This window comes from Gymnodraco acuticeps, unplaced genomic scaffold (assembly GCF_902827175.1).
Source record: "Gymnodraco acuticeps unplaced genomic scaffold, fGymAcu1.1, whole genome shotgun sequence".
NCBI classification, from domain to species: Eukaryota; Metazoa; Chordata; class Actinopteri; order Perciformes; family Bathydraconidae; genus Gymnodraco; species Gymnodraco acuticeps.
Window position 1 is genome coordinate 1 of NW_022990213.1, and position 12538 is coordinate 12538.

General features: G+C 40.1%; 8 non-coding genes across 8 annotated transcripts; all 8 read right to left on the reverse strand.

Moving 5' to 3' along the window:
* Nucleotides 1-2392: 2392 nt before the first annotated feature.
* Nucleotides 2393-2464, reverse strand: trnastop-uca. Its single transcript has one exon. It is a non-coding gene; the product is annotated as a tRNA-Sec (tRNA).
* Nucleotides 2465-2895: 431 nt separating this feature from the next.
* On the reverse strand, nucleotides 2896-2967 carry trnag-ucc. Its single transcript has one exon. It is a non-coding gene; the product is annotated as a tRNA-Gly (tRNA).
* A 1454-nt stretch (nucleotides 2968-4421) lies between these two features.
* Nucleotides 4422-4493, reverse strand: trnag-ucc. The gene has a single exon. It is a non-coding gene; the product is annotated as a tRNA-Gly (tRNA).
* A 438-nt stretch (nucleotides 4494-4931) lies between these two features.
* On the reverse strand, nucleotides 4932-5003 carry trnag-ucc. The gene has a single exon. It is a non-coding gene; the product is annotated as a tRNA-Gly (tRNA).
* A 1128-nt stretch (nucleotides 5004-6131) lies between these two features.
* trnag-ucc lies at nucleotides 6132-6203 on the reverse strand. Its single transcript has one exon. It is a non-coding gene; the product is annotated as a tRNA-Gly (tRNA).
* A 163-nt stretch (nucleotides 6204-6366) lies between these two features.
* Nucleotides 6367-6438, reverse strand: trnag-ucc. The gene has a single exon. It is a non-coding gene; the product is annotated as a tRNA-Gly (tRNA).
* A 442-nt stretch (nucleotides 6439-6880) lies between these two features.
* trnag-ucc lies at nucleotides 6881-6952 on the reverse strand. The gene has a single exon. It is a non-coding gene; the product is annotated as a tRNA-Gly (tRNA).
* A 1454-nt stretch (nucleotides 6953-8406) lies between these two features.
* Nucleotides 8407-8478, reverse strand: trnag-ucc. Its single transcript has one exon. It is a non-coding gene; the product is annotated as a tRNA-Gly (tRNA).
* Between the last annotated feature and the right edge of the window lie 4060 nt (nucleotides 8479-12538).

The following is a 12538-nucleotide window of genomic DNA, read 5'->3' on the forward strand; positions in this document are numbered from 1 at the left end:
TTATCCTGTGGGTGTGAGAAAAAGGACGTTTGGAGCGGACACTGACATGGTGCTTTACACTGGATTTATGATTTAGCCAGCAGTCTCCCTTTCATAAAGGAACAACCAACCATGAGGGGAGACTGTAGTTTCAATTTAAGCATTGAATAATTTAAACAACAGGAAATAATAGAGGTGGCAAGGGAAATATTATGTATGAAAACATAAATAACTAAATGGAGAGCAGCTCATGTACTGCAGGTAGCTCCATGACATTAGACAGTCACAGCCAAATGGACTACATTTATAGAGAAAATATTGTATTAATAACAAAATAAACAATAACAAAATCTGAATGAATAGGGCCCCAAAGTGTTCAATATTAAATAAATAACAAATTAGAACAATGTATTGTGGAAAATATACAGATTAAATACTTTTTTGAATCAAGGAAATATAAATCATTATTTTTGACATTTAAGTTGATTTCTTTAGAAGATATATTTGCTCACTACCCAGCTGATAACAATAGCTATATAGTTTGACATCAATGTACATGCTGGTATTAATATAGTAACATATTATTGTAATCAAACACAGGGCAATATACTTGATGTTGCCTTTTAGTTGGTGCTTTATAATTTAACATGTGTACTTTCACTGATATGTGAGGTCAGGACAGGACAACTGCTTCCTTATTGGTAAAAGCATTTACTCCAACTGGCTTTTTAAAGTAGGAGCTCTGTATTTTCAAGTGCCAAGCTGTTGAGAACACAGTTATAAGTCAAGGTGTTTTTGGGTAAAATATAATTATGAAATAAAAAAGGGACTATTCATAAATAATGCTTTAAAATAATAGCATTTATAATCAAAGAAAGATCTAAAGAAAATGATGTTATGAAAACTAAGGCTAATATTCTAAGCACTGTTTCATTAGCATTGTTAGCTACTTTGTTTAGTGGTCTTCTTGTTCAGACCTGTATGGAGCCAATCCCAGGTTTTAAATTCCTTATCGAGAACCTTTATTATTAATTATGTTGAATAAATCTTGTTTTATTTAAATACATTTTTTACTCTATTCATATAATTATCTTGTATTATTTTTGTTATTTATATACACTTTGAGGTTCCTTACCAACCGAGGTCCTGCTGTGTTATAATTAGGGTTGGGTATCGTTTGAATTTCCACGATTCTGATTCTGATTCCGATTCCGATTCTACTGTTCGATTCCGGTTCTTAACGAATCTCAATTCCGATTCTTTGAGGGGCAGGGTAAAAAAATGATACATGCTTCTTCCACCAAAAAAATTAAATGTATTCGAGAAACTTTTACACAGGTTAGTTTACAGTAATAATCACATGAATCAGTCTGTTTATATTCACTGCTATGTAACTGTAACCTGAGAACCACTGAAGCTACAACAATCTAACTTTTAAAGGAACCCCCCCCCCCCCCCCCCCCCCCCCCATTTAAAAACAGTTCTTGTTGAGAAAAACAAGCATATCTGCCTTCTCAGGCATACCGGGAAGAAATGTTTGAACATTTTAAAGTAAAATACTTCAATCTAGGGGGTACAACTCTAAACACCCATATGAAAAAGATCGGTTTACATTTTAATAATTAAATAAGTATGTGAACATAATCAGTAACCTATAGCCAATAACAAATAAATGTAACGTATTTTATTTTTGTTGTTCATTCATATCTTACTATTTTATTTATGCATATGTTTTTATCTCTCCAGTTTAAAACGATATGTCTGGTTTACTGTCCTATATGATACATTGGAATTATTTCAAACCTGTTTTATCCAAGCGGCAAACTCTGGGGAACAGCCGGGAAGCCAATACGGAAGTGCCACACACTGCAGTTCATACATGGGCCGCTAGGGACTGGCTGCAGAAAGGAGCAATTTCCATAGACCCCCATGTTAAAATGCCCAACTTTACAGCAGAAAAAAACATGTTTCTACCCATGGATGCAATAAATATTATTATCGATATAGTTAGATTCCACCTTCATGATTATGAATCTGTGAGTGAATTGTTTTCTAACACGACCCTTTTATTTATATTAGGTCTTAAAGTTTTTGCATAAATTAGGGCTTGGTCACGTTGATGGACACGTACATGCCTCACTGTCAGCTAACAGCAACTTGTCCACTCTGCTAGGCTACAACCATAGAGGCTACAACGTTAGTTAGCCAAAGACCCTAATTTTCATTGCATAGCTTCCAATTTTTCCGAAAGGTTTATGACAAAAGTAATCCTGCATTTAAAATGAAGCATACTGCTGAATTGTTGGGAAAAATATTTTGACGGTGTTCCCTTTTAAAAATTTGAGCCAACGACCCTAATTTGAACCATCATTCTGGCTTCTCATGCATCAAAGTTCAGTATAGAAGAAACAACTGCGATGGCTGGGAATCGAACCCAGGTCAACTGCTTTGAAGGCAGCTATGCTCACCACTATACCACCATCGCTACACAAAAGTATTTTCATTGCATAGTTGCCTATTTCTCCGACCGTTGATACTAAATTTACTAAAAGTCACCACTATACCATCATTGCTTCGGTTAAGAGGTTTTTTGCCGGTTTCATCAGACTGGATTCTCATGCATCAAAGTTCAGTATAGAAGTAACAACTGCGATGGCTGGGAATCAAACTCAGGTCAACTGCTTGGAAGGGAGCTATGCTCACCACTATACCACCATCACAAGCTTCTGCATTGCATTGTTGCCAATTTCAAAGGTTTATGCCAAAAGTAAACATGGATTTAAAATTATGCATACTGCTGAATTGCTGGGAATGTGTATTTGCCGGTCTTCCCTATTACAATGTTTAGCCAAAGACCCTATTTTGAACCTTCATTCTGGCTTCTCATGCATCAAAGCTCAGTATAGAAGAAACAACTGCGACGGCTGGGAATCGAACCCAGGTCAACTGCTTGGAAGGCAGCTATGCTCACCACTATACCACCATCGCTACACAAAAAGTATTTTCATTGCATAGTTGCCTATTTCTCAGACCGTTGATACTAAATGTACTAAAAGTCACCACTGTACCACCATTGCTTCGGTTAAGAGGTTTTTTGCCGGTTTCATCAGACTGGATTCTCATGCATCAAAGTTCAGTATAGAAGTAACAACTGCGATGGCTGGGAATCAAACCCAGGTCAACTGCTTGGAAGGCAGCTATGCTCCCATCACTATACCACCATCACAAGCTACTGCATTGCATTGTTTGCCAATTTCAAAGGTTTATGCCAAAAGTAAACATGGATTTAAAATGTAATGCATACTGCTGAATTGCTGGAATGTGTATTGCGGTTCTCCTTATTACAATTTTTAGCCAAAGACCCTATTTTGAACCATCATTCTGGCTTCTAAAGCATCAAAGTTTAGTATAGAAGAAACAACTGCGATGGCTGAGAACGGAACCCAGGTCAACTGCTTGGAAGGCAGCTATGCTCACCACTAAAACCACCATCGCTACACAAAAGTATTTTCATTGCATATATTGCCTATTTCTCCGACCGTGATACTAAATTGTACTAAAAGTCACCACTATACCACCATTGCTTCTGTTAAGAGGTTTTTTGCGGTTTTCATCAGACTGGCTTCTCATGCATCAAGTTCAGTATAGAAGTAACAACTGCGATGGCTAGGGAATCAAAACCCAGGTCAACTGCTTGGAAGGCAGCTATGCTCACCACTATACCACCATCACAAGCTACTGCATTGCATTGTTGCCAATTTCAAAGGTTTATGCCAAAAGTAAACATGATTTAAAATTATGCATACTGCTGAATTGCTGGGAATGTGTATTTGGACCGGATCTTTCCTTATTACAATTTGTAGCCAAAGACCCTATTTTGAACCATCATTCTGGCTTCTCAAGCATCAAAAGTTTAGTAGTAGAAGAAACAACTGCGATGGCTGGGAATCGAACCCAGGTCAACTGCTTGGAAGGCAGCTATGCTCACCACTATAACCACCATCGCTACACAAAAAGTATTTTTCATTGCATAGTTGCCTATTTCTCAGACCGTTGATACTAAATGTACTAAAAGTCACCACTATACCACCATTGCTTCTGTTAAGAGGGTTTTTTGCCGGTTTCATCAGGACTGGCTTCTCATGCATCAAAGTTTCAGTATAGAAGTAACAAATGCGATGGTGGGAATCAAACCCAGGTCAAACTGCTTGGAAGGCAGCTATGCTCACCACTATACCACCATCACAAGCTACTGCATTGCATTGTTGCCAATTTCAAAGGTTTATGCAAAGTAAACATGGATTTAAAATTATGCATACTGCTTGAATTGCTGGGAATGTGTATTTGACGGTCTTCCCTTATTACAATTTGTAGCCAAAGACCCTATTTTGAACCATCATTCTGGCTTCTCAAGCATCAAAGTTTAGTATAGAAGAAACAACTGCGATGGCTGGAAATCGAACCCAGGTCAACTGCTTGGAAGGCAGCTATGCTCACCACTATACCACCATCGCTACACAAAAAGTATTTTCATTGCCATAGTTGCCTATTTCTCAGACCGTTGATACTAAATGTACTAAAAGTCACCACTATACCACCATTGCTTCTGGTTAAGAGGTTTTTTTTGCCGGTTCATCAGACTGGATTCTCATGCATCAAAGTTCAGTATAGAAGTAACAACTGCGATGGCTGGGAATCATACCCAGGTCAACTGCTTGGAAGGCAGCTATGCTCACCACTATACCACCATCACAAGCTACTGCATTGCATTGTTTGCCAATTTCAAAGGTTTATGCCAAAAGTAAAACATGGATTTAAAATTATGCATACTGCTGAATTGCTGGGAATGTGTATTTGACGGTCTTCCTTATTACAATTTGTAGCCAAAGACCCTATTTTTGAACCATCATTCTGGCTTCTCAAGCATCAAAGTTTAGTATAGAAGAAACAACTGCGATGGCTGGGAATCGAACCCAGGTCAACTGCTTGGAAGGCAGCTATGCTCACCACTATACCACCATCGCTACACAAAAAGTATTTTCATTGCATAGTTGCCTATTTCTCAGACCGTTGATACTAAATGTACTAAAAGTCACCACTATACCACCATTGCTTTGGTTAAGAGGTTTTTTGCCGGTTTCATCAGACTGGATTCTCATGCATCAAAGTTCAGTATAGAAGTAACAACTGCGATGGCTGGGAATCATACCCAGGTCAACTGCTTGGAAGGCAGCTATGCCTCACCACTATACCACCATCACAAGCTACTGCATTGCATTGTTGCCAATTTCCAAGGTTTATGCCAAAAGTAAACATGGATTTAAAATTATGCATACTGCTGAATTGCTGGGAATGTGTATTTGCCGGTCTTCCTTATTACAATGTTTAGCCAAAGACCCTAATTTGAACCATCATTCTGGCTTCTCATGCATCAAAGTTCAGTATAGAAGAAACAACTGCGATGGCAGGGAATCGAACCCAGGTCAACTGCTTGGAAGGCAGCTATGCTCACCACTATACCACCATCTCTACACAAAAGTATTTTCATTGCATAGTTGCCTATTTCTCCGACCGTTGATACTAAATGTACTAACAGTCACAACGATACCACCATTGCTTTGGTTAAGAGGTTTTTGTCCGGTTTTCATCAGACTGGATTCTCATGCACTTCACTGGCTTTTTCATTGCATAGTTTCCAATTTATCCGAAAGGTTTATGCCAAAAGTAATCCTGCATTTAAAATTATGCATACTGCTGAATTGGTTTGACATGTTTTTTGACGGTCTTCCCTATTATCATTCTTAGCCAAAGACCCTATTGTGGACATTCTGACTGACTTCTCATGCATCAAAGTTCAGTATAGAAGAAACAACTGCGATGGCTGGGAATCGAATCCAGGTCAACTGCTTGGAAGGCATTTATGCTCACCACTTTACCACCATCGCAAGACAAAAGCTTTCTCATTGCATAGTTTCCAATTTCTCCGAAAGGTTTATGCCAAAAGCAATCCTGCATTTAAAATGAAGCATACTGCTGAATTGTTGGAAAAAAGATTTTGACGGTGTTCCCTTTTACAATTTTTAGCCAAAGACCCTAATTTGAACCATCATTCTGGCTTCTCATGCATCAAAGTTCAGTATAGAAGAAACAACTGCCATGGCTGGGAATCGAACCCAGGTCAACTGCTTGGAAGGCAGCTATGCTCACCACTATACCACCATCGCTACACAAAAGTATTTTCATTGCATAGTTGCCTATTTCTCCGACCGTTGATACTAAATGTACTAAAAGTCACCACTATACAATCATTGCTTCGGTTAAGAGGTTTTTGTCCGGTTTCATCAGACTGGATTCTCATGCATCAAAGTTCAGTATAGAAGTAACAACTGCGATGGCTGGGAATCGAACCCAGGTCAACTGCTTGGAAGGCAGCTATGCTCACCACTATACCACCATCGCTACACAGAAGTATTTTCATTGCATAGTTGCCTATTTCTCCGACCATTGATACTAAATGTAATAAAAATCACCACTATACCACCATTGCTTTGGTTAAGAGGTTTTTGTCTGGTTTCATCAGACTGGATTCTCATGCATTACAGTTCAGTATAGAAGTAACAACTGCGATGGCTGTGAATCGAACCCAGGTCAACTGAATGGAATGCAGCTATGCTCACCACTATACCACTATCACTAGACAAAAGCTTTTTCATTGCATAGCTTCCAATTTTTCGGAAAGGTTTATGACAAAAGTAATCCTGCATTTAAAATTAAGCATACTGCTGAATTGTTGGGAAAAAGATTTTAACGGTGTTCCCTTTTACAATTTTTAGCCAACGACCCTAATTTGAACCATCATTCTGGCTTCTCATGCATCAAAGTTCAGTATAGAAGAAACAACTGCGATGGCTGGGAATCGAACCCAGGTCAACTGCTTGGAAGGCAGCTATTCTCACCACTATACCACCATCGCTACACAATAAGTATTTTCATTGCATAGTTGCCTATTTCTCCGACCGTTGATACTAAATTTACCAAAAGTCACCACTATACCACCATTGCTTTGGTTAAGAGGTTTTATGCCGGTTTCATCAGACTGGATTCTCATGCATCAAAGTTCAGTATATAAGTAACAACTGCGATGGCTGGGAATCAAACCCAGGTTAACTGTTTAGAAGGCATTTATGCTCACCACTTTACCACCATCGCAAGACAAAAGCTTTTTCATTGCATAGTTTCCAATTTCTCCGAAAGGTTTATGCCAAAAGCAATCCTGCATTTAAAATGAAGCATACTGCTGAATTGTTCGGAAAAAGATTTTAACGGTGTTCCCTTTTAAAATTTTTAGCCAAAGAACCTAATTTGAACCATCATTCTGGCTTCTCATGCATCAAAGTTCACCACTATACCACCATTGCTTTGGTTAAGAGGTTTTTGTCTGGTTTCATCAGACTGGATTCTCATGCATTACAGTTCAGTATAGAAGTAACAACTGCGATGTCTGTGAATCGAACCCAGGTCAACTGCTTGGAAGGCAGCTATGCTCACCATTATACCACCATCGCTACACAAAAAGTATTTTCATTGCACAGTTGCCTTTTTCTCTGACCGCTGCTACTAAATTTACTAAAAATCACCACAACACCACCATTGCTTTGGTTAAGAGGTTTTTGTCCGGTTTCATCAGACTGGATTCTAATGCACTTCACTGAATTTTTTTAATTGCATAGTTTCCAATTTCTCCGAAAGGTTTATGCCAAAAGTAATCCTGCATTTAAAATGATGCATACTGCTGAATTGGTTTGACATGTTTTTTTGACGGTCTTCCCTATTAACATTCTTAGCCAAAGACCCTAATGTGGACATTCTGACTGACTTCTCATGCATCAAAGTTCAGTATAGAAGAAATACCTGTGATGGCTGGGAATCGAACCCTGGTCAGCTGCTTGGAGGGCAGCTATTCCCACCACTATACCACCATCGTTACACAACAAGTATTTTCATTGCATATATGCCTATTTCTCCGACCGTTGATACTACATTTACTAAAAGTCACCACTATACCACCATTGCTTCGGTTAAGAGGTTTTTTGCCGGTTTCATCAGACTGGATTCTCATGCATCAAAGTTCAGTATAGAAGTAACAACTGCGATGGCTGGGAATCGAACCCAGGTCAACTGCTTGGAAGGCATTTATGCTCACCACTTTACCACCATCGCAAGACAAAAGCTTTTTCATTGCATTGTTTCCAATTTCTCCGAAAGGTTTATGCCAAAAGCAATCCTGCATTTAAAATGAAGCATACTGCTGAATTGTTGGGAAAAATATTTTGACGGTGTTCCCTTTTACAATTTTTAGCCAAAGACCCTAATTTGAACCATCATTCTGGCTTCTCATGCATCAAAGTTCAGTATAGAAGAAACAACTGCAATGGCTGGGAATCGAACCCAGGTCAACTGCTTGGAAGGCAGCTATGCTCACCACTATACCACCATCACAAGCTTCTACATTGCATTGTTGCCAATTTCAAAGGTTTATGCCAAAAGTAAACATAGATTTAAAATTATGCATACTGCTGAATTGATGGGTATGTGTATTTGCCGGTCTTCCCTATTACAATGTTTAGCCAAAGACCCTATTTTGAACCATCATTCTGCCTTATCATGCATCAAAGCTCAGTATAGAAGAAATAACTGCGATGGCTGGGAATCAAACCCAGGTCATCTGCTTGGAAGGCAGCTATGCTCACCACCATACCACCATCACTACACAAAAAGTATTTTCATTGCATAGTTGCCTTTTTCTCAGACCGCTGCTACTAAATTTACTAAAAGTCACCATAATACCACCATTGCTTTGGTTAAGAGGTTTTTGTCCGGTTTCATCAGACTGGATTCTAATGCACTTCACTGGCTTTTCCATTGCATAGTTTCCAATTTCTCCGAAGGGTTTATGCCAAAAGTAATCCTGCATTTAAAATTATGCATATTGCTGAATTGGTTTGACATGTTTTTTGACGGTCTTCCCTATTATCATTCTTAGCCAAAGACCCTAATGTGGACATTCTGACTTACTTCTCATGCATCAAAGTTCAGTATAGAAGAAATACCTGTGATGGCAAGTAATCGAACCCAGGTCAACTGCTTGGAAAGCAGCTATGCTCATCACTATACCACCATCACAAGCTACTGCATTGCATTGTTGCCAATTTCAAAGGTTTATGCCAAAAGTAAACATGGATTTAAAATTATGCATACTGCTGAATTGCTGGAAATGTGTATTTGCCGGTCTTCCTTATTACAATGTTTAGCCAGAGCCGTATAATAGAAGAGTTATGACATCTCCGTTCATTCCAATGGACCACTTTTTTACAGCAATGGCGGATCGTGGAGCTTCTCATTCGTTCCCCGGAAGTTAGCGCCAAGGCTAGCAGAGCGGTAGAGTTGCAGCATAATAACCGTTCGTGACGGACTTTTAAAGGTAAGAAGAAGTTTAAAGATTTATATTGCGGATATTATCAGTACATCTGATTCAAATTAACATGTGTATTAAAGGATGTCAGTGGATTATTCCTAAATCAGTAGATTTAGGGAACGTTTACAGATAACAGATCAAGCTAGGATACCGAAGCAAGTTAGCAACAGACGTTGAACAACCTTTTAATTGTAAATTCCGTTCTCTTAATGTCATTTGGTCCAACGTTGTTGAATTAGAGAAGAGGGGCTTCTAAACGGGATTGTATGCGGGGGTGGAGGGAGTTAAATATTAGATAAATATAACTTTGGTGCGTGTAAGAGTGAGTGTTTTTTAGAAGAGCCATATTGTGTCCTTGTGATTATGTTGATTATTACCTGCCTGTATAATGTTGCAGCTCAGCTGATTTTGGATTGATGGCAAAGGGAGAGGGACTTAAGTGAGTGTGAAAACACAAGGTAAGTTTAATACTACTGTTTTATATAAGTAAGCATACTAAACATGTATTCTATCACTGTATTATATAAGTAATCTTGTTAGTAACCTACTGTATGGCAGGTGGAGGGGCAGTGATGTTACAGGTGGAGGAGCAAGACTGCAAACTCACAAGACAGAGAAATCAAAGTTTGTTCTCCAGAGAAGAGGTTGATTTCACTTCAATTTTTTATTTCATATTTTCTAAAGATGTGGAAATGGCAACAAAAAAAACGTGAGAGCTGTAACCAAGACAACTGTAACAACAGGAGTAGAGAGCCACCAAGGTTTTTCAAGTCCCTCTCTTACTCCATTTTGCCAACCCAACCTTCCAGGTACATGACGGGACACCTTGCTTGTTTTTGTTGTTTGCTCTCTTCTGGCTGGGTGCTGGCAGGTGGAGGGGCAGTGATGTTACGGGTGGAGGGGCAGTGATGTTACGGGTGGAGGGGCAGTGATGTTAGCTGGGTGCTGGCAGGTGGAAGAGCAATGTTTAGTCCAAATATTTCCATTGCAACGGCTAATGGAAATGATTGCAGCTGTGGATCTGTTTGGGGGTTGCTGGATGTGGTAGCTTGGCTGCTGTTGTTCCTTTTCACCTTTTTGGATTGGCTCTTGCTTCCAAAATGGCCATCTTTTAATTTAATTATTTTTCTGTCATTTCTGATTTGTTTTGCCTCAATTCTCAGCCTCAGCCGTATAAATCTTTTTACAAGTTTTTGTTGTACTCCACAGCATGACGGAAGCCTACTGGAGAGGGCCTGAGCTTCTTTCTCCAAGACAGCCACTGCGTTGGGGAGCTGCATGAGGGAGGAACCAGTCTTGGTCCTAAATAGTTCCTCAATTTGGTGAATGAAGTCAAAGGCTTCTTGGGAGGGACGACAAAGAGCACCTGCCTTGAAGTCTTTCAAGTCCACTAACAAGCTGTTGTCACCAGAAGGACTCTCATCATGGTGCTCTGTTGCAATTTTGCATTTTTCACAGATGCTGGCAAACTTGATGATTTTGTGGACGATGTAGCCTGCAAGATGGAAGAGAATACATTTCTCAGTTTTTGTGAGGTCAGGTGCTGCTGCTCTGTTCACCGCCATCAGCTGTTCCACTCTGACTGATGGAGTGATATTTGGCTCCCCTGTGTCCAGGAAGTCTGCCAAAAAGCTACTGTGGTCTTCCTGGTAGCTCCCAGAGCTGATGGTGGTGAGGAACTGCCCCACAGATATGATTCTCAGTGCATGATGGAATTCCACTGGAGTTGGGACAGGATTTTTAGACCTCACACAGCTGAATGTATTTTCAAGGCAGTCTTGTGTGAACCTTGACGTTAACACAAACCTGTGTCCTTGTGTAAGCATCTCCTCTTGTATGGCCAAAATTGATGTTGTTGCCATTATCACCCCTGTTTGAACAGGCTTCCAACCTCCCTTTTGACCTATCTTTATCCCACGAAACAGATGGACGATGTTCTGGAGGAAGGTGATGGCCTTTTGGTACTCCTCCATCTTGAGCCTGCTCAGGGCTGTAATTGGATGGCGAGATGACATCAGATCAAACCAACGATCAACCTGCTCCAGGAACCACGCTGTCGTCAGGTATGACAGAGGGCGGTTTTCTTGCTGCACCATGTATTTCAGCCCAGCACTTGTAGCCTTACTGAACACATTTAGAGCAAGACCAACCTTCATCTTATCAAAGTGACTTGGCTCGATGGCTGTAGCTGAAAGATGGGGAGCTATTTTTAAGGCCATCCCTTCCTGAAAGGTCAATAAGTCCTTAATGGGGACCACAGAAACCTCGTTAGAGGGGAGGTTCTCTCTGTTAACAACATCCTCAGGAATTATGAAGACCTGCCCACGGACAAGGGCACTTTTTAAATTTTTTACCAGATGTGGGACATCGGGCATGAAATAGAGCTGCCTGTCTGGTTTTGCTGGATGTGGCACCGATGTTTTATTTTGGTCCACCCCAAAGGATTTCCACATGGCTCGGTTAGGGCTACCCATGTCGGTGGTGACATCAAGCACATGTAGCCCTATGGATGCTGCCCTCTGTATTATCTCAATAATGATTGGCCTGTACTCTGCTCCATTGGTAGAATTGCCAGTGTAATGATATGCCACTACTTGCTTCCACCGTGTTGTGTTTCCAGCCAACATAAACACACAAGCATGTGTTGCCACCCCTGTGTGACCTGGTAAAGTCACATCACCGTACAGTTTGCCTGTAATCATGTCTAACTCCACACTTGGTGTGATTGCCATTTCATCCAAGGTCAACACACACTCCCTTTCAAGGTCTGTCAATTTATCTGCCTTCAATTTTAGGAAATCAAAGACCTCTGTCAACACACCAGGCTCAAACTTAACACATTGCATCCTTCTTTGCAGTGTCCTTATTCCTGGAAGGGGAATCTTCAATTCCTGCAGAGTTTTGTAACCCGTTGGTCCGCTCGCAAAGCACATTTTTAAAGCCTTCTTAATTGTCTCATTGCTCCATTTCATCCCCTTTGTGGTGAGTCTGCCTAATGCCTTCAGTTGGTCTTTTGAAAACGTTTTCTTATATTTCTTGTCCCTAATTTTCATTGTTTTCTTGAGAGCTGCACTTTCCTTCCTG